A 22496-nucleotide genomic window follows, 5' to 3' on the forward strand; every position below is an offset into this window, starting at 1 on the left:
CTATCAAAAGTAAGACTAAGAATCTGTTTGAACCCTATATGACTGAGTGCAAAGTTAATGGTTTGAATCACAGTTCTCTGATGTACAGATATTCTCAGTGGCCAAAAGCTCATTGCTCAAATATGACTATAGATACTATTTCATCAGTTTCTCATTATCACACGAGATAGTAAGCTTTTTGAAAATGTATTTTTAACTTAGTACCTGGACTATAATAGGTATCAAATAAATATTTACTAAATGAAGTGGATAGATGAACATCCCTTAGATCCTTTTGAAACTCACAAATAAAGCAGATTTTGAATTTCTGGCAGTGTTTTGGTCAGCAGTGAAAATATTTAGATTCTTATATTCAGAGTTTTCCTAAGTCCTACAAAGATCCATGAAAACCACTGAATTGAGAATGAAGGAAAAGTTGGCAGGAAAATAATTGGTATCACTAATACTTCTTAACAATAATTATTGCTACTACTGCACATGATTACAACTGCAATATAGGGCTTTTCATTATTCCTGAGATGTATACTCACTTTATTTCACCTGTAGATAAGTAGACAATAATTGTTACAAGTAAAAAAAAGATATTAAATTTTTCTTTGGTGTTTGATATATCTAATACCATTTGCTAATAAATATTTATGTTTTAGAATACTGAGTGATTCAATATTGAAAATTCTCTTGAGTGAGTTCTAAAGATTTTTTTTTTTTTAATTTATTTATTACTTTTGGCTGTGTTGGGTCTTCGTTTCTGTGCGAGGGCTTTCTCTAGTTGCGGCAAGTGGGGGCCACTCTTCATCGCGGTGCGCGGGCCTCTCTTGTTGCGGAGCACAGGCTCCAGACGCGCAGGCTCAGCAGTTGTGGCTCACGGGCCTAGCCGCTCTGCGGCATGCGGGATCTTCCTGGACCGGGGCACGAACCCGTATCCCCTGCATTGGCAGGCAGATTCTCAACCACTGCGCCACCAGGGAAGCCCCTAAAGATTTTTATTTCTGACATGATTGTAATTTTAAATGTGGTGTAAAAGGTTCCAAAAGTTACAAATCATGAAACCTGATATTGTATGTCCTGATGCAAAATTTTTGGGAAACTTCACCTCTATCTCTTTTTGTTTCTACTTTATGTTTTATAGATTTCCATTTTTATTGATTCACAGTTTCCATCATGGAAACAGTTTCAATTTCCGAGCACTCTTGATAAACAAAATCCACATCACAATGATTTTTTATAGCAAATATTAGGCAAAAAATTAAGTTAAAAGATAGACATACGCATAGAGAAAAGGAAATAAATAGAAAAGGAACCTTCTATCTATAATGAGATTCACAGTAGATCCCCTTTAAATCAAGTGACACTAGGGAAATAACATGATTTTACTGATGAAAACAAAGTAAATATAAGTTTATAGCAACACTAACATTTAGCACAATTCTTTGCTAGTAATATAGGCCTTGGGTAAATTTTTGGTGATGAACAAATAAAGTGAAATGGACATCTGAGGGCATGTTTGCAGACTGATGCAAAGTCAGTGCCTCTGTCTGGAAGAACATTGGCTAAATGAGGGAACGGTGGTGAAACAAGAAATTTGGCTGGTGAATGAGGTGTCTTGAATGCCAGATATGGAGTTTTGGACTTCATTTGCCACAGAATGAGGAATCATACAAGGTTTCTCTGCAGAGAATTAACATGATTAAAGCAATATCTTAGAGAAGATGAATTCAGTGCTGTATGTAGTACTGAGGATAGATAAACTCTAGGCACTTAGCTAGAGGAAAATTGCAATAGTCTAATATGAGAGGTACAGAAAGATAAACTGGAATGAAAGCTCACATTTCTGGCTCTGAGATCACAATCAAACAAAAAAATCAGAGAGGGATTCTTTGAAGTAACAGAAGGAAAACACTTGCATGCATTAATGAATTCCCATTTATTCCTTGAGTCGTTTTTGAACATTTACCATGAGCCACCCCTGTGTCTACCAAAGTTGGAGAGATGCATGAGATATTTTTACCTCCAAGGAGCTTATGGTCTAAGAAGGGAGACAAAAAATAACCCAATACTTGCATGCATTCAGAGGATTATGTTTCCTCCTGGTAGTGACGTAAGTTTTCTCTGATAATCCTCATTTTTCTCCTTGGCTTTGTGCTTAATAGTGCTTAGTTATCTGACTGACCAGGATCAGGTAAAGTCTGTGATGTGCCATCTGTGTAAAGGACTTGGTCTCCAGTCGTTTTAATGGGTGCCTTTCAGATCCTACTTACTGCCTCAGGCTCCTTGACTGCTGTTTAGCTAATGATAAAAGAACTCAGAGCTGAGGATAAAAGAAGTGAAAGAGAGAGAAGGGGAAAGCAGCAAACCCTGCAGACACACCTAACTGGCTATCTTCCAAAACATCCTCAGGCTTTCTCAAGCTTTGATGAAGCATTAAGATCTTGTTTTCAGGGACTGAATGTCTTTCAAATGGGTGATAGATCCTCTCGCTAGTATTAACAAAAGAGAATAGGATGAGCCCTCTTAGCCTACTCCCGTCACCATTTCACTTTATTTGAATAGCAATCAACTGATGAAGAGGGCTCAGGCTTCTAAAAAGAAAGGAAAAAATGCTTCTTTGCTACTCACCAGTCTTTGTACTCTGCCAGAAACACTGAGAGCACTTGCTAACTAAAATGATTTAGCAGGTGGAAAGTAGTTTTACTGTATTGTAGTTCAGTACAATATCCACCCCTTTCTCCTTGAGAGTAGATGAGGACTCAGACAGCAGCATATCTCAGAATGTAAATGAGATTCTCTGGGGATTTCTTGCTGGCTTGCACACTGGCACAAGATGGAGCCCAGTGTTGCACTGGCTGGGTTTTAGGAATGCACTGAAGTGTGTAAAAAGGGCATGGATGAGTGCTGGGCACATAGTAGGTGCTCAGTTAGCTCTTAAGGAAGGAAGTGTGTATTCTTCATTCACATCCCTTTAGGCTCTCTTCTTAACTATTGCAGAAGTACAACAGAATGACATTAGAACAAAAGGGAAAACGAAAGCAAAACTAATCATGTGGGGTCTCAGGTATTAAGAATGCAGCTTTGTAAAATAAGTCATGTGATTAGATGTGTATAGCTATTTAATTAGTTAAATTAAATGTCTGATTTAATAATTAAATAAGTTAGTTGTTTAAATAATTAAATTGTTTAATTAATATATATTTAAATTAATTAAACAAGGAGGCAGTTGGACTCAGATGGCTCCTAATGCCCAGGCAGCCTATGTAAGCAAACCAAAATCGAAGCCTATAAATGTCTCATGGTTAGAAATCAAAATGCTAAGGACGACTAATCATGAACAGTCAACTAGACTTTAAGCTATAGTCAATCAAATAATTTCCTTTCTTCGCTTCAACACCTTCTCTACATAAGTCTTTCCCTGATTCCTGTGGGTGGGACACCCCTAACCACTTCTGGTTTGGTACTGCCCCACTGGAATTGAGTTTTGCTCAGACAAACTCTTTAAAACTTTAATATACCTCAGTTTAACTTTAATATACCTCAGTTTATTTTTAATTTTATTAAATGTTAAGTAGACCCATGTGTCTGGTGGATATACACTGATATATATGTATATACACTAATATACATGTGTATATATATATATATATATATATATAATTACCTCCTTTATGAAAACATTTTAGACTGTAAAAAAATACTGATCACCTTTCTTCAAATCCAAGTGCATTCTCTGCATATTTGCATAATAGTCACTGGACGAGATCAATTGTACAAATTAAATGTACTCACCTCCTTTTTCTTTCTTTTTGCTATTTGACCAAATGTTAGATAAAATTAGTTCACTAATTTTAGACTTTTATATGTTAACTCGAGTAATGTATCTTACTATTTTTTTCTTTTTTAAATAACAGATTAATGTTTCAAAATTAGATGCCCTTTCTCATTGTTAATATTTACTTACATTTTTAATTCCTTAGACATATATTTTGAGCCTAGACTTCTTCATTCTGATCATCAAAGTTAAAAAAATTGCACATTAGTAAAAGAGAGGATATAAGATGCTAAGACTAAAAATGACCTTCAGGTATTGTTTATCCCTATATCACTTATCCAAAAGGATCATATAATTGGGCGTACAGCTATATAGCTATCAGCAGTGTGTAGGATATTCTGACTTTCTAATTATAATTAAAACTAAGGTTACTATTCCTGTTTCCAAAAAGAAAAACAATTACATGTAATGATATCTGCTCTCTAAGGGGCTCTTTCATGCCTGGGTATGAAACTCCCATGGCCAGAACAGCTAATTAGTTCTGTAGATATTATGCCAAATGTAAGAGCCTTCAATTAGATTTCAGCATTCACAGTCCCTTCAAATTTTGGTAGACAGAAAAATTACCTTGGGAGCACTTTAAAATGCAAATTCCAGTGCTGGGCTTCCCTGGTGGCACAGCGGGTTAAGAATCCCCCAGCCAATGCAGGGGACACGGGTTCGAGCCCTGGTCCAGGAAGATCCCACATGCCGCGGAGCAGCTAAGCCCGTGCACCACAACTACTGAGCCTGTGCTCAAGAGCCCGCAAGCCACAACTACTGAGCTCATGTGCCACAACTACTGAAGCCCGTGCGCCTAGAGCCCGTCCCTGCTCTGCAACAAGAGAAGCCACACAATGAGAATCCCGCACACCACAATGAAGAGTAGCCCCCTCTCTCTGCAACTAGAGAAAGCCCGCGCGCAGCAACGACGACCCAACACAGCCAAAAATAAAAAAAAAAATAAAGAAATAAATTTATTTAAAAAAAAATTCCAGTGCTCCCTCCACAGAGACTCTGGTTTTGTAGGTTTGGTTCTGGATTCTGCATTTTCTCTGCTGTTTCTGCGGACGCGCACACTCCACTTTGAGGAACATTCTGGGCTTCGGAACCTGCTTTTAAGGCGAATCTCACTCACATGCTCATTGTTCCAATACGCCTCCTACCTCTCATAACATTCTCTTTCCTCTGTAAAAATGTAAACTTCATCAAATTATATTCTTACTAAAAAATAAAGTGATTCATTTTTGTGGGTTTCATAGTGTTCTGTAATTCTTCGTGAATTTAGGAGCAGCCTTCATGACTTTAATTTCTTGGTTTAAAATTTGCATACGAGTGAAGGAATTTCTCATGGCTAATTCAACGTTTAGATGAAATAATAAATAATCACCTACCATTCATAGATTTGACCAGCGTGTTTCAGAAACTGAGGAAAAATCTACAGGGTTTCTTTAGGAAAGAAAAGTTTTTGGAATAATCTAGAATTTATGCTGGGCCATTTTAGGTTGTTCCAAAATGTTACTCATTGATTAAATTCAGTTATGTGACTTTATTAGTTTTTTGTCTTTCAAAAATCAGGTTTAACCTCACATTAATGAAGGTCAATGGGAAGCTGAAAAATGTGAAGGGAAAATTTGAAAGGAGTGTCTTTCTGCCAGAGAATATATGGGGTGTTTGTAATTGAAATGAGCTACCACCTGTTGTATTTTATAATCTGAGAGAATTATAAAACTGAGCTCCCTTTCTAGAAATAGTAGCTCTCTGATTTCTAGAATATTCTGAACTGGCACTTTCCAATAGAACTTTGTGCAATGACAGAACTACTCTGTATCTATACTGTGCAATATGGTAGCTACTAACCATACATGCTCTTGAAGTGTAGCTAGTGTGATAGGGGCACTGAATTTTTAATTTTATTAAATGTTAATAATTTAAATTTAAGTAGACCCATGTGTCTGGTGGATACTGAACTGGACAGCACAGGTCTAGATAAATATGCTCAGAATTCATCTATAGCCATGTACTTAAAACTTACATATACCAAGCACACACAAAATTCAAAGTTCATTAAAAAACTTCAAGTTTCTTTAAAACATAATTAACTGAAATCGTGGTTATTAAATGAATCATTCAAGGCGAGACACTCAGCCTTTAGGTCTTTATTTTCCTCAGTGGAATGATAAGAGTGTCCCGATTAGATTTAAGGTTTCCCCAGCTTTAACACTTTATGATTTACATTTAGATTGTTTCTAGGTGCTTAAAGCGAAGAACAGAGAGAAATCGAGAATACGTTTTTCTTGGCTTGCTGCAGTTTTCTGTCTACAGATTGTGTGTGTTGGTGGGGGGGAGGCTTTTTCACTTTCATCATTTCAGTTATCATCTCCATGGAGATACAACCCAGCGCTAAATCTCTGCATATGACCTCTTACACATACTCTTGTCCTATAATACAATTACCATGATTTAAGGATATCTCTTTTTGGATATTCTGCTCTTAAACTGATGTAAACATGTATGTTATATGATTAATTGGGTCCCTCACCCCCATTTATACTTTGAAGTCCTAACCTGCAGTATCTCAGAATGTGATCATATTTGGAGAAAGAGTCTTTAAGGAGGTAATTAAATTAAATGAGGTCATTAGGGTGGGCTTTAATCCAATATGGCTGGTATGCTCATAAAAAGAGATTAGGACATAGACACACACAGAGGGAACACCACAGGGAGAAGTCAGTCATCTGTAAGCCAGAAAGGCCTCAGAAGAAATCAGCCTTGTTAATGGATAGATCTTGGACTTCTAGCCTCCAGAATTATGAGAATATAAGTGTCTGTTGTTTAAGCTCTCCAGTCTGTGGTACATTGTTAAGGCAGCCCTAGCAAACTAATATAAAATCTAAACCACTAAACTGAATATTTTTCATCAGATTACATGTTATCTAAACCTTCTTTACTTTTTTTTTTTTCCCTTAAAGGGTACAGGCGTGTTGCTCATCCCACATTAACAAAGAAACAAGCAAATATTTGAATAACCTGTTACAGTTTTTAAAGCTTTAGACTCTGGTGTTTCTATTACTTATTCCTTACCTTCTGTTTTTGACAAATCTTGTTTTTCCTTGCTTTGGTGCTGAGATTCCACCTTCTTGGAATTTCTATTTCTTCTTTTATGCTTGTTCTAATTCTAATTAACTTCTAAGAACTGGTTCAGGTGGTCTCTGAATTCAGGGTGAGTTACCACAGTTCTAAACTTACATTGTATTTCACACAGCACTCTACATAGCTTCTTTACTTGAGTATAGTGTTGCTGTTTTACAGATTTTAAAAAATCCAGTTTCCCAGCACCATGGGAACTCCTGGTATTTAATAGGCACTCCAGAAACATTTTTGGAAACAAACATGCAATGATATTGACTCTTTAGATCCTAAATTCCTGGATGGTTAATCTTTCTCGTGTTTCTTCAGATATTCAGTGTTCATTGAGCATTTACTATATGCAAGGCACTGTAATTATTAACCTTTCACTGTACTTGGGCTGTATACAAAAATTTAGTTGACATATGTTTTCTTTTTGCTGGATTGCTTGGTTGGGTAACCATTCAAGCATAAGAAGCATCGCTTGATTGTACATTTAATACTTGATGTACTTAATACTGATTTGAACTGAATTACTTGTGTGAAGAGTGAGTAACTGTGATAGTTTGATTTGTACTGAAATAATGTGCTCATAAATGTATCATTCCCTTGAGTATTCATTATGGAAATAAGATATACAATTGTTGATTAAATGAAAAGAAGTCCTAAATCAGTTTGGAAAATCAGATATTAATATCACTTCCAGGCAGGCTGAGTTCAGTCTATTAAAGTTGGGTTTTATTTTAGTTGCAAATTACCATTTTGGCTTTATCATACATACATAAGGTTTCTGAGCTAAATGTTCTAGGAAATTTAATAGAATAAATATTGAATGACATATGCAGTAGCGATCTCTTTTTATTTCATAATGTAGTTGTTTTTTTTTTTCTTATTTGACTTACATACACTGCTGAAAAGAAGAGCTCAAAGTGGGAATAAAGGAAGGCCTGAGAAGTAATGGTGTCTCAGATTGCAGCTTCTGTAAATTGAAAAGCATATGGGAATTTTCCCAGGAAATAAGATAAAAGAGAAAATTGGGAACAATAAAAAAGAAGAGCTAAACTTCACCTCCCTCTTCAGTTCACATAGGACATAAGGTCATAGACATCATCTGCATGAAATTATGTTGATTTGGTATATAATTTTAAAAAATCATGAGGTATGTCTGTGTCTAACCATATCCTCTGCATCCTCTCTCAACAGAAGGAACAGAATATTCTTTATGGATTCACCATTAGGATCAGGGCAGGAGTGAGGAGTAAGTTGAATTTGTTAACAATTTCTGTCATCAGCATCACACTGTATCATAGACATAAGAGCCTTAAGAGGACTTCTAGTTCACTTCTCTTAACAGATGAGAAAAATGAGGCTCAAAGGAGTTATAATTGCAACATATTGCAGATCAGGCAGGATGGTGTTGTCATTAAGATCATGGTGGAGTCTGGCAGACCTGAGTTCAAATTCAGACCAAATCTTTACATGTTACATGATTTTGGTCAAATTAATTAACCTCACCCGTCTCAGTATCTGTCTTAAAGTGGGAAAAAATAACTCCCTTCCAGGAATGTACTCACGCATATGAAATATGCTTAGGACCCTGTGATAGCCTTTACGATGCCCCCCAGTGATCTTACTTCCTGGTATTCTTGCCCTTTTGTGTAAACTCCTCCCCTTGCCCAAGAGCTGTACCTAGTGACTTGCTTCTAACCAACAGATTATGGAGAAGGTGATGGGATGTCATTTCCATGATTAGGTTATAGAATACTGTGACTTCCATCTTGCAGAAGACTTTCTCCCTTGTGGGTTTTGATGAAATAAGAGGCATATTGCAGAGGCCCATGTGGCAAGGAACTGAGACCCTCATTCCAACAGTCCTCAAGGAATTGAATTCTGCCAACAATCATTCAGTGAGTTTGGAAGTGGATTGTTTCCCATTCGAAGCTTGATTTCAGCCTTGTGAGAAGCCCTGAAGCAGAGGACCCATCTCAGCGGTACCTGGACTCCTGACCCACAGAAACTGTGAGATAATTAATGTGTGTTGTTTAAGCCACTGAGTTTTGGGGTAACTTGTTATGCAGCAATAGACAACTAATATAAACAGTGCTTAGCACAAAGTAGTGAGGTAGATGGTAAGGGTAGGTGCTGTTTTAGAAAGAGTTTCAGGAGACAGGGATGAAGAGAGTGCTGAAGAGCTTCCTAGGAGTCCTGGGAAGACTATTATAAACAGAGGGGGTAGTATAAGCATAGCCACTGAAGTGAATCGCTGAGTGTTTGAAGAAAAGGATATCAGAATGGTTAGGAGGACTGTGGTCGTGGGTTTGGGGGGCAAGTTAAGGTAGTGTTTTATAGGCCATGGAAAGGATTTGGATGTTAAAAACAAATGTGTGATGGGAAATGGAATAATCTGGTTAATATTTTGGCTGGTGTGTGTAGAATTGAATGGATGTGTGTTTGGTGCTAGAGTAGGAATGTTAGCAGAGAGACTCATCTAGTGCAGTAATCCAAGCAAAAGGTAATGGCGGCTGGGACTATGGGTGGCACAGCAGTGATGATGAGAAACGGTTGAGGATATATTTTGGAAGTTTCAGGAATAAATATGCTGATGGGTGGTTGGTTGTAAGGTGTTATAAAAAGAAAAAGAATCAAGGATGACCTCAAGGTTTTTGGTCTGAGAAACTTGGTAAACAAGTCTGCTGAGATGGAGAAGGCATAGTGGAGAATCATAGGTGTATGAGGAAGATTAAGAGTTCATAGATACCTAGCAGACATCCAAGTGGAGAAACTGAGAAGGTAGATTTATATGGGCCTGGTGGGGTTGCAGATATAAATTTGGGTATCATCAGTGTACAGAAGGTATACATGGGCTTAGAGTGAGTGCAGACAGAGAAGAGACCTGAGGCATGAACCCAGAGGCACTCCAGCATTGGGGTGTGGGCAAAAGGAGGAGGATTCAATAAAGGATACTTGGGAAGAGCAGTCTCTGAGGTCACAGGAAAACCAGGAGGTGTGTTTTTCCAGAGACCAAGTTAAGATAGCTGTTCTGTTGTTCTCGATTTTCTAGATCAGTGGTTCCAACTTGAGTGTGCATTGCAATCATCTGGAGGGCTTTTTAAAACCCAAATTGCTAGGCCCCTCCTCCCAGAGTTTCTGACTCAGTAGGTCTTGAGTTTGGCCCAAGAATTTGCATTTGGAACAAGCTCTCAGGGGGGGCTCAGGCTGCTTGTCCAGGGACCAAAATGTGAGGACCACTGTTATTCATTAAATGTTATCTAACTAGGGTCCGCGGAATATTTGTGATCACTTTGCCCATCCTTTCAATCTTATCCATTCAGTTCTTTGATTTTTTTAGAAAGTTACAGTTACTGTGCTAGGCACTAGGGATACAAAAGAATTCAGTGTCAAGAAAAGACTAACATATAAATGTATTACTTACAGCATGATTTGGGAGGTACAGTGTGAGAGGCAAGAACAAGGCAGAGTGGTGATACAGTGGTGCAGAAGGAGTCAGAGAACGTTTAGGATGGAGACTTTGGAAGAGCAGGTGATGTTTTTTTGTTTTCTTTTTAACATCTTTATTGGAGTATAATTGCTTTACAATGGTGTGTTAGTTTCTGCTGTGTAACAAAGTGAATCAGTTATACATATACATATGTTCCCATATCTCTTCCCTCTTGCATCTCCCTCCCTCCCACCCTCCCTATCCCACCCCTCTAAGTGGTCACAAAGCACAGAGCTGATCTCCCTGTGCTATGCGGCTGCTTCCCACTAGCTATCTATTTTATGTTTGGTAGTGTATATATGTCCATGCCACTCTCTCACTTTGTCACATCTTACCTTTCCCCCTCCCCATATTTTCAAGTCCATTCTCTAGTAGGTCTGTGTCTTTATTCCTGTCTTTTTAACTTAGTCCTGAGTAAGGGTTCTTTAGGCAGTCAGAGGGAAATGCATTCCAGGGATTTGTATGCACAAAGACAGGGAGGCGTGAATGGGCGTGGTGTGTTCCTGAGATTCAGGGCATTGGGAGGAAGCTGTTTAGTGAGCTTTAGGTATTGGAAAGCAGGGGACGGGGATGAGGCTAGACTTAGGCAGATGTGTATCATTTGTATTTGCTCCATTGTTTAGCTTCTTCTCAATAGTCCATTAAGTTTGGAGTTTATAGATATAAACAATGATATTTAATTGAAAACCGATATGGATTAAACCATTAGGGATGTCCCAATCAGAGATTTTAATTTCTCAAGCACTTAAAGTGGTTTCCTTCAGAAATGATATAAAAAGCAACACTAACATACTGTATGATTCCATTTATATGAAATATCCAGTATAGGGAAATGCAGAGAGACAGAAAGAAAGACTGAAAGTGGTTGCCAGAGGCAGGGGCGGAGGGGAACTGGAAAGTGACTATTTAAATTGGTACAGAATCTCCTTCAGGGCTGATGAAAATTTTTTAAAATTTTTATTTTATATTGGAGTAGAGTTGATTTACAATGTTGTGTGATGATGAAAATATTTTGAAATGATAGCAGTGATGGTTTCATGCCATTGTGAATATACTAAATGCTACCAAATTATACTTTGAAATGGCTAATTTTGTGTTATGTGAATTTCATCTCAAAAATATATTGGCACAATAACACAAGATTTAAATGCAATATTCAAAAGTAATGTGCTGTCAAGAATGCAGATTGGGACAGTTCTAATTTTCACATATATCTAGAGAGAAATGTCAGGCAATTTGATCTTACTATGTAAAGGCTGTTTATCATTAACCTGGTTGAACACTAGAGAAGGAATTTTTGATGAATAAAACAAAGCAACTGACACACAAGTTTCAGAAGCTTAGATAATTTAAATGAAGACAAATTTTCTCTTTTTGGATGACATTTACTGACTGGAAAGTCTGTATTGTTATCTTGACGATTAATGTCTTAAAATGGCATTTCATTGTTGAAGGTACTGTTTTTCATGTGATTCATAACTGCAAAAAAATTCAGTTCAATATTGCAAATGTATACATTGATTAAAGTCAGAGTATCTCAGCATATAAATTACTCCCTAGAGGAACGCATTCATTTTTAGATTAGATATTATTATAAAATGAAAAAATTACAATGTTTTAAAATTATGGACAAACATGTGCATAAACTTATCCTATACTTACACAACTATTATTATCTTGTGTATTCCATTACAACTTTTAAAAATAGGATTCTTTTAAAAAGGATCTTATTTTTGGTCCTCAGAGGCAGAGACCTGAGTTTAATCATACTTTCTGTCATAGCAGAGTACATCAGTGGTCTGTTCAAGGCCTTTCTCATTTTATTTTATCTTTCTTCTTCATTTTCATCCCTACTCCAATTTCACATCCCCTTAGTTATTCTATTCTTTAATCTATGTTCATTGAGTTGTATACATACACACATTTTGGAAATATATATTGTACTGTTTTGTTTATCTGTGCTTTTACTTTATATAAATGGTATTATTCGGATCTCATCCACTCCACCTGTATTTTTAAGGTACTTTCTTCATAGTGCTATCCTTTGTGCTTTTCAACTCCCCTTTGGAGTTTTTTACTTCAACGATTGTATTTTTCATACTCAGAATCTCCAGATTCTGGCTCCTTAGGATTCTGTTCCTGGTTCTAGTTTGTAACATTCTGTTTTGCTTCTTTGTGGATAAATATTTTATTAAAATTTTATTTTACTTAAAATTCTTATTTTAGCCAATCCATTAATTTGGCTTCTTCTACCACAGAGTGTTGGGTTTGTTGTCTTTCTTCTATAGAACTTGTGCTCCTCCTGTTGAATTTAGGGAGTAGGTTCCAGGGAGATACGGTAGGGTGGGGAGCCTCTGGTCTTGCCACCTAGGCTAGACCATGCCCTCTTTACATCCCTTCCTCCCCAACACTTGATTTTGCCTTACCTCTCAACGACCCACTGTCTCTCTCCCTCAGGGCACAGTTCTTTCCCGATGATTGCTTTTCTTGGATAAAATCACCTAGACCAGTGATTCTATAACTTTAGTGTGCATCAGAATCATTAGTCATGCTTGTTAAAACATAGAATGCTGGACCCAACTCCCCAGACTTTCTGGTACAGTAAGTTTGCAATGGAGAAGAGTATTTACATTTCTAAGAAGTTACCAGTTGACACCATCCTTGGGCTGACCGTGGTGGACGTTTTGAGGGCAACCGACCCACAGCCTGTGCACCCCATACCACCTCCTGTGGAAGCTTAAGCTGTCTGTGTAGCTTTCTCCCTTTGTCTCATAACCATGTCCACCAATGAGAATGCTAATTCGCCAGCTGCCTGCCTTAACAGATTCAAGAACAAGGGGAAAGACAGTACAGAAATGAGGCAGCACCAAATAGAAGTTAATGTGGAGCTGAGGAAAGCTAAGAAGGATGACCAGATGCTGAAAGGAGAAATGTCAGCTCTTTTCCTGATGACGCTACTTCTCTACTGCAGGAAAACCGCAACAACCAGGGCACTGTAAGTTGGTCTGTTGATGACACTGTCAAAGGCGTAAAGAGCAACAATTTGGAAAGCCAGCTCCAAGCTACTCAAGCTGCTAGGAAAGTGCTTTCTAGGAAAGAACAGCCCCCCATAGACAACATAATCTGGGCTGGTTTGATTCCAAAATTTGTGTCCTTCTTGGGCAGAACTGATTGTAGTCCCATTCAGTTTGAATCTGCTTGGGCCCTCAGTAACATTGCTTCCGGGACATCAGAACAGACCAAGGTTGTGGTAGATGGAGGTGCCATCCCAGCATTCGTTTCTCTGTTGGCATCTTCCCACACTCACATCAGTGAACAAGGCTGTATGGGCTCTAGGAAACATTGCAGATGATGGTTCAGTTTTCCAAGACCCAGTTATCAAGTATGGTGCAGTTGACCCGCTGTTGGCACTTCTGGTGGTTCCTGATATGTCATCTTTAGGATGTGGTTACTTACATAATCGTACCTGGACACTTCAAATCTTTGTCGCAACAAGAATCCTGCACCCCCCTTAGATGCTGTTGAGCAAATTCTTCCTCCTTTAGGTCATCTCCTACATCACGATGATCCAGAAGTATTAGCTGATATCTGCTGGGCTATTTCCTACCTTACTGAAGGTACAAATGAACCAATTGAAATGGTTGTGAAAACTGGGGTTGTACCCAAACTTGTGAAGCTTTTAGGAGCTACTGAATTGCCAATCATGACTCCTGCGCAAAGAGCCATAGGGAATATTGTCAATGGGACAGATGAACAGACTCAGGTTGTAATAGATGCAGGAGCACTGCTAACAAACTCCAAAACTAATATTCAGAAGGAAGCTATGTGGACAACGTCAAACATCATGGCTGGCTGCAGGACCAGATACAAGTTGTAAATCATGGATTAGTCCCATTCCTTGTTGGCATTCTCTCTAAGGTAGACTTTAAGACACAAAAGGAAGCTCTATGGGCTGTGACCAACTATACACGTGGTGGAACAGTTGAGCAGATTATATACCTTGTTCATAATAGAGCTGTTGATGAACCTCCTAACTGTGAAAGACACCAAAATTATTCTTGTTATTCTGGATGCCATTTCAAATATCTTTCAGGCTGCTAAGAAACTAGGCAAAACTGTGAAACTTAGTATAATGATTGAAGAATGTGGAGGTTTGGACAAAATTTAAGCTCTACAAAACTATGAAAATGAGTCTGTGTACAAAGCTTCATTAAACCTGATTGACAAGTATTTCTCTGTGGAGGAAGAGGAAGATCAAAATGTTGTGCCAGAAACTACCTCTGAAGGCTATACATTCGAAGTTCAGGATGGCACTGCTGGGACCTTCAACTTTTAGATTGTACATCTGAGGCATAAAGTTGTTTGCTGTGTACTACGTTTGGTATAAGTTTGTCTTACTGTTTCTCTACTAAGCACTCTTTTTAAATGTGGTTTGTTATTGTAGCGCTTTTTACAACGAAACTATACTTGAACAGTTCCAAACTGTACATACTGTATGAAGCTTCTCCTCTCAATGGGTTTCTTATTTCTGTGTGGAATTTCGTATCTTGTAGTGTCCTGTAAGTAAAGATTAAATTCCACCCTTTACTTCAAAGAAAAAAAAAGAAGAAGTTACCAGTTGATGCTGATGCTGCCAATCAGGAACCAAGTTTTGAGAGCTGCTGACTTAATGGGATAAAAGGAGAAGTAAACAAATAATTAGGTGTTGGCCCACCTACGTGCACCTCTTGTTTTCTGCTTTTCCTCACTAGTTCCAAGATCCATCCCTGCCTGGATATTACCCTGAAGCTTCTATTTAGCTCTGGCTGAGTCTGGCTGGCTCCTACTGCCTATGATCCAGGACTATGTGAGGTAAGATCAAAGCCCAAGAAAGGAAGTTCTCCTCAATCTATTCCCATGATCATGGTTTTGGACCCTCTTCTGCTCTGGGTTGCCCTTCTCCTCTTCCCTCATTACCCCCACCTGACTGGGACCCAACCAGCTTGTTTCCTTAGAGGTTTCTGACAGTTATATGTTTAAAAATTTTTTTGATGTATTTACTTTTGGCTAATAAAAATTGTATATATTTAAGGTATATAGCATGATGTTTTGATATATGTATAAAAGGTGAAATGATTACCACAATCAAACTAATTAACATATCCATCAATCTTCCATAGTTACTATTTTTTTGTGTTGAGAACACCTGAGATTTTCTCTCTTAGCAATTTCAAGTATACAATACATTATTATTATTGTCATCATGCTGTACATTAGGTCCCCACACTTGTTTATCTTATAACTGAAATTTTGTATCTTGTGATCAATATCTCCGCTTTTCCCTCCTCCCCCCCAGACTCTGGTATCTACCATTCTACTCGCTGTTACTATGAGCTCAACTTTTTTTTTTAAGATTACATATATAAGTGAGATCATGCAATATTTGTCTCGATTATTTCATTTAGCATAATGTCCTCCAGTCTCATCCATTTTGTCACAAATGGCAGGATTTCCTTTCTAAAAGGCAGAATAATAATCAATTGTATATACATACCAAATTTTCTTTACCTGTTCATCTGTTGATGGACACTTAGGTTGTTTCACATCTTGGCTATTGTGACTAATGCTGCAGTAAACATGGGAGCACAGATGTCTCTTTGAAATATTTTATTTTCTCTGGATATATACCCAGAGTGAGATTGCTGGATCATATGGTACTTCTATTTTTGAGGAACTTCCTTACTGTTTTCCATAATGGTTGTACCAATTTACATTCTTACCAACAGTGCACAAGTGTTCCCTTTTCTCCATATTATTACCAATACTTGTTGTCTTTTGTCTTTTGATAATAGCCATTCTAACAGGTGTGAGGTGATATCTCACTGTGGTTTTGATTTGCCTTTCCCAGATGATTAGTGATGTTGAGCATCTTTTCATATACCTATAGGCCATTTATATGTCTTCTTTAGCAAAATGTCTATTTAGGGTTTTTTGCACATTTTTAAGTTGAGTTATTGGGATTTTTTGATATTGAGTTGTATGAGTTCCTTACATATTTTGGATATTAACCCCTCATCAAATATTGATTTGTAACTATGTTCTCCCATTCAATAGGCTGCCCTTTCAATTTGTTAATTGTTTCATTGCCTTGAGGAGGTTTTTAGTTTGACATAGTTCCACTTGTTCATTTTTGCTTTTGTTGCCTGTGCTTTTGGTGTCAGATACAAAAATTAATCACCAAGACCAGCGTCAAGGAGCTTAATCCCTATATTTTCTTCTAGGAGTTTTATGGATTCAGGTCTTCTATTTAAGTCTTTAATCCACTTTGAGTTCATTTTTGTATGTGGTGTAAGATACGGATCCAATTTCATTCTTTTGCAGGTAGATATCCAGTTTTCCCAACACCATTTATTGAATAAACTATCCTTTCTCCATTGTATATTCTTTGTGTCTTTGTCAAAAATTAGTGGACTGTATATGTGTGGATTTATGTGATCTCTTTGCTGTTCCATTGGTCCATATGTCTATTTTAATGTCAGTGCCATACTGCTTTGATTACTATAGTTTTGTAGTATAAAGTCAGGAGACGTGATGTCTCCACATTTTTTGTTCTTAAGATTTCTTTAGCTATTTTGGGGTCTTTTCTGGTTCCATATGAATTTAGGATTGGTTTTTCTATTTCTATAAAAATTCCATTGGAATCTTGATGGGGGTTGCATTGAATCTATAGATAGTTTTGGATAGAGTGGACATTTTGACAATATTAAATCTTCCAATCAACGAACATGAGCTATCTTTCCATTTATTTGTATTTTCTTTGATTTCTTTCATCAGTGTTTTATAGTTTTCAGCAAACAAATCTTTCATGTCCTTGGTTAAATTTATTTCTAAATATTTTATTTTACTTTTTTGTTGTTATTGTAAATGGGATTATCTTCTTAATGCCTCTTTTGGATAGTTTGTTGTTAGTGTACAGAAACACAACGGATTTTTGTATGTTGATTTTGTATCCTAAACTTTACTGAATTCATTTATTAGTTTTAATAGTTATTTGATGTATAAGATCATGTCATCTGCATGATGTTCTGAGATCCACCCACCTCCCTCTTCTTTGTGCAGCTTCTCTAGGGTCAAGCACAGGTGCAAAGCCAGCATCCTGTGGTAGATTGCTATCTTGTCTGGCCTAATATTTTTATGTATTTTTTAAACGTAACACACTTGTAGATTTGTGATGTTTTATTGTCTACTGGTCATTTTAAGGTTTATAGTTATGACACATAATGAGTGTAATGATTTCAGAATACTGTAATATTACATTACTTGGATAAACTATAATTTATTAATTATCCCCTAATGTTGGACATTTGGAATGCTTTCCATTTTCCCAACATGAGTAATAGCATTAAATGTATTAACTTTTTATACCTACAAAAGTATTTTTGGGTACTTTCCTTTTTTTGTTTTTGTTTCCCTGTATTGTGAAAGAGTTAAGGCAGCTTTCAGAAGTGCTTTAAGTTCTGGGAGAATCTGCCTCTTTGTGTCTGATTCATTTTCTGAGTGGGTGGTGTACTGCTTTAACCTTGTCACTGACAGGAAGGTTCAGATTTTATACTGTAAAAAGAGAAGAGGTCTGTCCTTGCAGTTCTCTTTGACTGAAGTGTTTGCTTTTAGACAATGATTGTACACACTCTTCCATCAACACGCTGGTACTTGCTAGTGTCAGTTCTCCTTTGAATTGAAATAGCAATTTCCTTTGTTCATCTGGACTATTTTTAAACTACGGCAGCTCTTATTTAAAAGCCACAGGTTGTGTTCCAGATTAACCCTGTCCAAACTTCGTAATGATGATTATACCATCGAGGGCAATCAAAATAATCAAATGAAGGAAAAGCACTTATTTTCTAACTTATTTGGCTAAAATGAATGTTCAGATAACATGACTTTAGTTTTTATATAAACCCATAGCATTTTGGTAAGCAACTTCTGAAAATAGGTTAATGAATCATCATGGGAGGAAACTTGAGAATCTTTGATTTAAAAAGGAACGTTAGCAGTCATTTAAGTCAATCTACCACACAAAAGAAAAACTCATCTACAGGGTGTGTGATGGTCTATCAGTTTTTGATTAAACCCCTTCCATGGCTAGATTACCACCTTATCAGTCAGCCCATTTATTGACATTTTTGGATAGCTGTAATTAAAAGTTCTCCTTTTATTTTTTTCTTGAATTGAAACCTGTCTTTTTAACATCTACATAAAGATACACTGCCTTCCCTTTGTGCCATACAGAAAAAGGTGTATATCTCATTATCGTAGTCTTCTGAATATTTGAAGACATCTATATGGTTTCCTCTTAGTGTTCTCTTCTCTCTTATTTAGGATAAATGTCCTTAGACCATGCAGGCTTTTTTTGTTCCCCATAAACTTTAAGATGATGATGTCTATATCCCTAATCATCTCAAACACTTTCCTGGATATTTTCCAATTTGTCCATGTTCTTAAAATAAGGATTGTGGAGCAGAAAATAGTGGCTCACAGACACAGTGGAACCACCTCACATTTCTGTGATCTTGACTTGAGATATTTTCTTTACAAATATCTATCTTCCTCCAAAGTTTATTATCATGTAGGATTTCCCTGTGATATACCTATAGGTACATATTATTTCCAACAGTTTTATTCTAGAACATAGTCACCAAGAAATGGCACCTTACTTCTGAGAATTAGGTGTAAAATTGGTAATTATTAAGTTCTTTTATAAGGGCTATCTCATAAAGCCACATTGCTTTCAATAGGAAATATGGTTTGTAGTAATAGATGAAAAAACATTATTGTTTACACTTGAGAGCTAATCTTTAATCGCAGCTTGAATTTCATGGCTCATGATGGGAGAAAATAAAATCAAAATAAGAATTTGTCGGTACACTATCACTAGCGATAGGCAGTGTTTTGCGCCTAGAAGATTTGTGGTATAATTATTTTTTAAAGCATATTAGACTTAGACTAAAAGAGATCTTACATATCATACTGTCTTAATTGTGCAAGTGACTGACCACTCATTTATCTCAACTATCTGGGAATCATTTGTGTTTTGATAGGTTATTTGAGAGGTGATTCTACTCTTTTGTTTTCTTTATTTCCTTCTGTTTTTCTAGTTCCTACTCTACACAGAAAATTGTTTTGATCATTTTGAACATCTTGATTAGATTCAATCAGTCTATTTAATAGAAAACAAAATCAGTTAATGTTTAATGACATTTATTATTCAAGTTAGCCACAAGAGTCAATCTAGCAATTCCCTAAAAGCATGATAATAAAAATCTGTGGTATACATAGTGGTGTGTCTTTTTTACATGATGAATTACGTTTTAAGATTTTTAAAATTGTGTAATTTACACACAAGTATGTTTTATATATATATATACACACACATGTGTATATGTGTGTGTGTGTGTGTATACATATCCATCCCACATAATCTCGTTGAAGAAATAGATACTATTAGTGTTTAAAGACACCTTACCCCCAATGTGTACCCCTCCTGATTTAGCCCTCTTCCCAACAATTGCCCAGTCCAAAACGCAATCTTAGCTTTTGTGATAATCACTCCTTTACTTTTATGTTTTTACTATCTCAGTATGTATCCATAGGCAATACTTTACTTAATTTTGTCTATTTTGGGCCTGGGTATAAATACCATCATATTTTGTACATTTTTCTGTGGCTTACTGCTTTTGTTCAACACTATGTGTAACACATCCATATGGATATATGCAGCATGTTTCATTTATTTTTACCACTGTATGGTAAAAACATGTACTGCTGTATGTATTACAATTTATTTATTCAACTTACTATTGATATACAATCAGGTTATTTCCAGTGTTTGCTTTGTTTGTTTTTGTTTTTATCTATTAAAGACAATGCTGCTAGAAATACTTTTTAATATGTCAACTGGTGCACAGGTGCAAGAGATTTCCCACCATTTAAATCTAAAAATGGAGGTGCTGGATTGTAAGGTATGTGAATGTTCAGCTATACCACATCAGGCCAAACTATTTTCAAAGTAATTATATCAGCCACGTATGAAAGTTTTTCTTATCCCGTATCCTTGCAAATACTTGATGTTGTCAGACTTTAAAAGTTTTTGCCAATCTGGAGGATGTGCTCTGTACTTCCTTGTGATTTTAATTTGCAAATCTCTGATTACTAATGAAATTGAGCCTCTTTTCAAAGGTCTGAGTGTCCTTTATTTTTGAAGTGCCTGATTAGACTGTCTTTTTCCTTTTTAACTCATAGACTTAAAAATAATATTCTTGATATTAGTCATTTATTATTATGCATGCTGCAAACACCCTTTACTAATAGAATTTTTAGTACATTAAATTTTTTTTGAATTGAAGTTCTTAATTTTAATGCAATTGAATATACCAGTCTTTTCTTTTTTTTGGTCAGCATGTATTTAATTTTGTGTTCTGTTTAAAAATTTTTTCTTCTTTACCTTGAGGGCATGAAAATTATTTTTTCTAAAAGGTTTACTGCTTTGCCTTCAACTATTATATGTTTTTGAACAGCAGGAAACATATCTACCAGTGGTAAGTATGGACAAATTAAAAACAAATATTTCCATGTCTTCATCCTAAACATAGGATATTTGGTATTTATGGAAGAGATGTACTGTTCTGTTTAGTACTTGAAAACCAATTTTTAAATTATATAACTTGTCTCTGATGGTTTTTTTTTTTTTTTGCTTCTTTATGTTTAATTGCTTAGAGACAAACTGAAGCAAATATCTGATTCTTTTAATATGTATTGTTATATTTCACAGTACCAGATAATTTCTGGAAAGTGCTAGAAATGGTAGCTCCAAACCGTGCAGAACACCTGCTTCCCTGAAGATTCCGGAAGACACCACTCAGGCATACACAAACCCTTTCTAAAGTCACATTAACAGCTAGAACATATGACAACCGAGGGTCACTATCAGAAGGAAATTCCTTCTTTTTTAAACTTTCTATTCAGGTGATGATAAATAATCCCCTTTTAGCATAAAAATGTAAAATGAACATTTAAGTTCATGAAAATATTCCTCATAAGATGTTTAGTTTGGTCTCTTGCTTTCTGGTGTTGTGTCTAAGAAGTCTGTATAACCCAAGGTCAAAAACATTTACTCCTATGTTTTCTTCTTGGAGTTTTGATAAAGAACACCAAAGCCATCCCAAATCTGGTGAACTAAGCTGATATATAATTCCATAATGGCTGTGGATCACCCTTTTTCCTTAGGAAGTGAAGTCTCTATTACTCTAGGCTATGCAGAGGATGACCAAGGGTTGGGGGGGAGGGGGGACAAGATATGTTTATATTCAGTCTCTTTGCTCAGGAGTTTTTTTTTTTTTTCCCTCCCCGAGGCTATATTTCAAGGATTTCTTGAGGCCTGTGATAATACAAAGCTCTAGAGAACCAGTTTTTATGACTAGATTGGACTGAGTGAAGACGAGGTAACAGCTATGGTTCTGTCTTTATGGAGGAAGGCCCCTTTTAATCATCCTTTTCGTGCAAGATATGTCTAACTCTTGGGTCACAGAGATACATTTTACCCAGACCTAGTTTTCTGTATGGCTTAGGGCTATGGATTTTCCAAATCTATCAGGGTTATATCTGGTCCTGTGTTACCTGCCTGGGGAAGCAGCTTTAGTCAGCCTTCTTGGCCAGAGTGTACCCAGCTCATGCCAATTATGCAGAGTCAATCCAGGTGTGTCAACAAAGTAATAGATTCCAGAGGATTTGAGAGCTTAGCGTGTGGGATCCAAGCCTGGGAAGCCAGCAGGCTGAGTAGGAGTAAGCTCTGGAGGTCAGAGCTTCCCGGTGAGTTCAGATGCATGGTACACAGGAGAGTCTCCTTTGGTCCATCTCAAGGAGGGGATTTAATGTTTTTCTTCTCATAAATAACCTTCTGGACTTCAGGAGTTTTAGTCCAAATGTCACAGAATTGCTTGTGACTGCTTCCTGGCAGCACTGGGAACAGCTGTGCCGAGTTGCCTTGTATCGGGAAGCCTGCTGGGAAATTTATCCAAATGCCCTCCAAGG

General features: G+C 36.8%; 1 pseudogene; it reads left to right on the forward strand.

The window, feature by feature from the left end:
• Nucleotides 1-13207: 13207 nt before the first annotated feature.
• LOC133077240 (importin subunit alpha-1-like) lies at nt 13208-14766 on the forward strand (annotated as a pseudogene).
• Nucleotides 14767-22496: the final 7730 nt, after the last annotated feature.

This window comes from Eubalaena glacialis, chromosome 17, assembly GCF_028564815.1.
Source record: "Eubalaena glacialis isolate mEubGla1 chromosome 17, mEubGla1.1.hap2.+ XY, whole genome shotgun sequence".
Classification (NCBI taxonomy): domain Eukaryota; kingdom Metazoa; phylum Chordata; class Mammalia; order Artiodactyla; family Balaenidae; genus Eubalaena; species Eubalaena glacialis.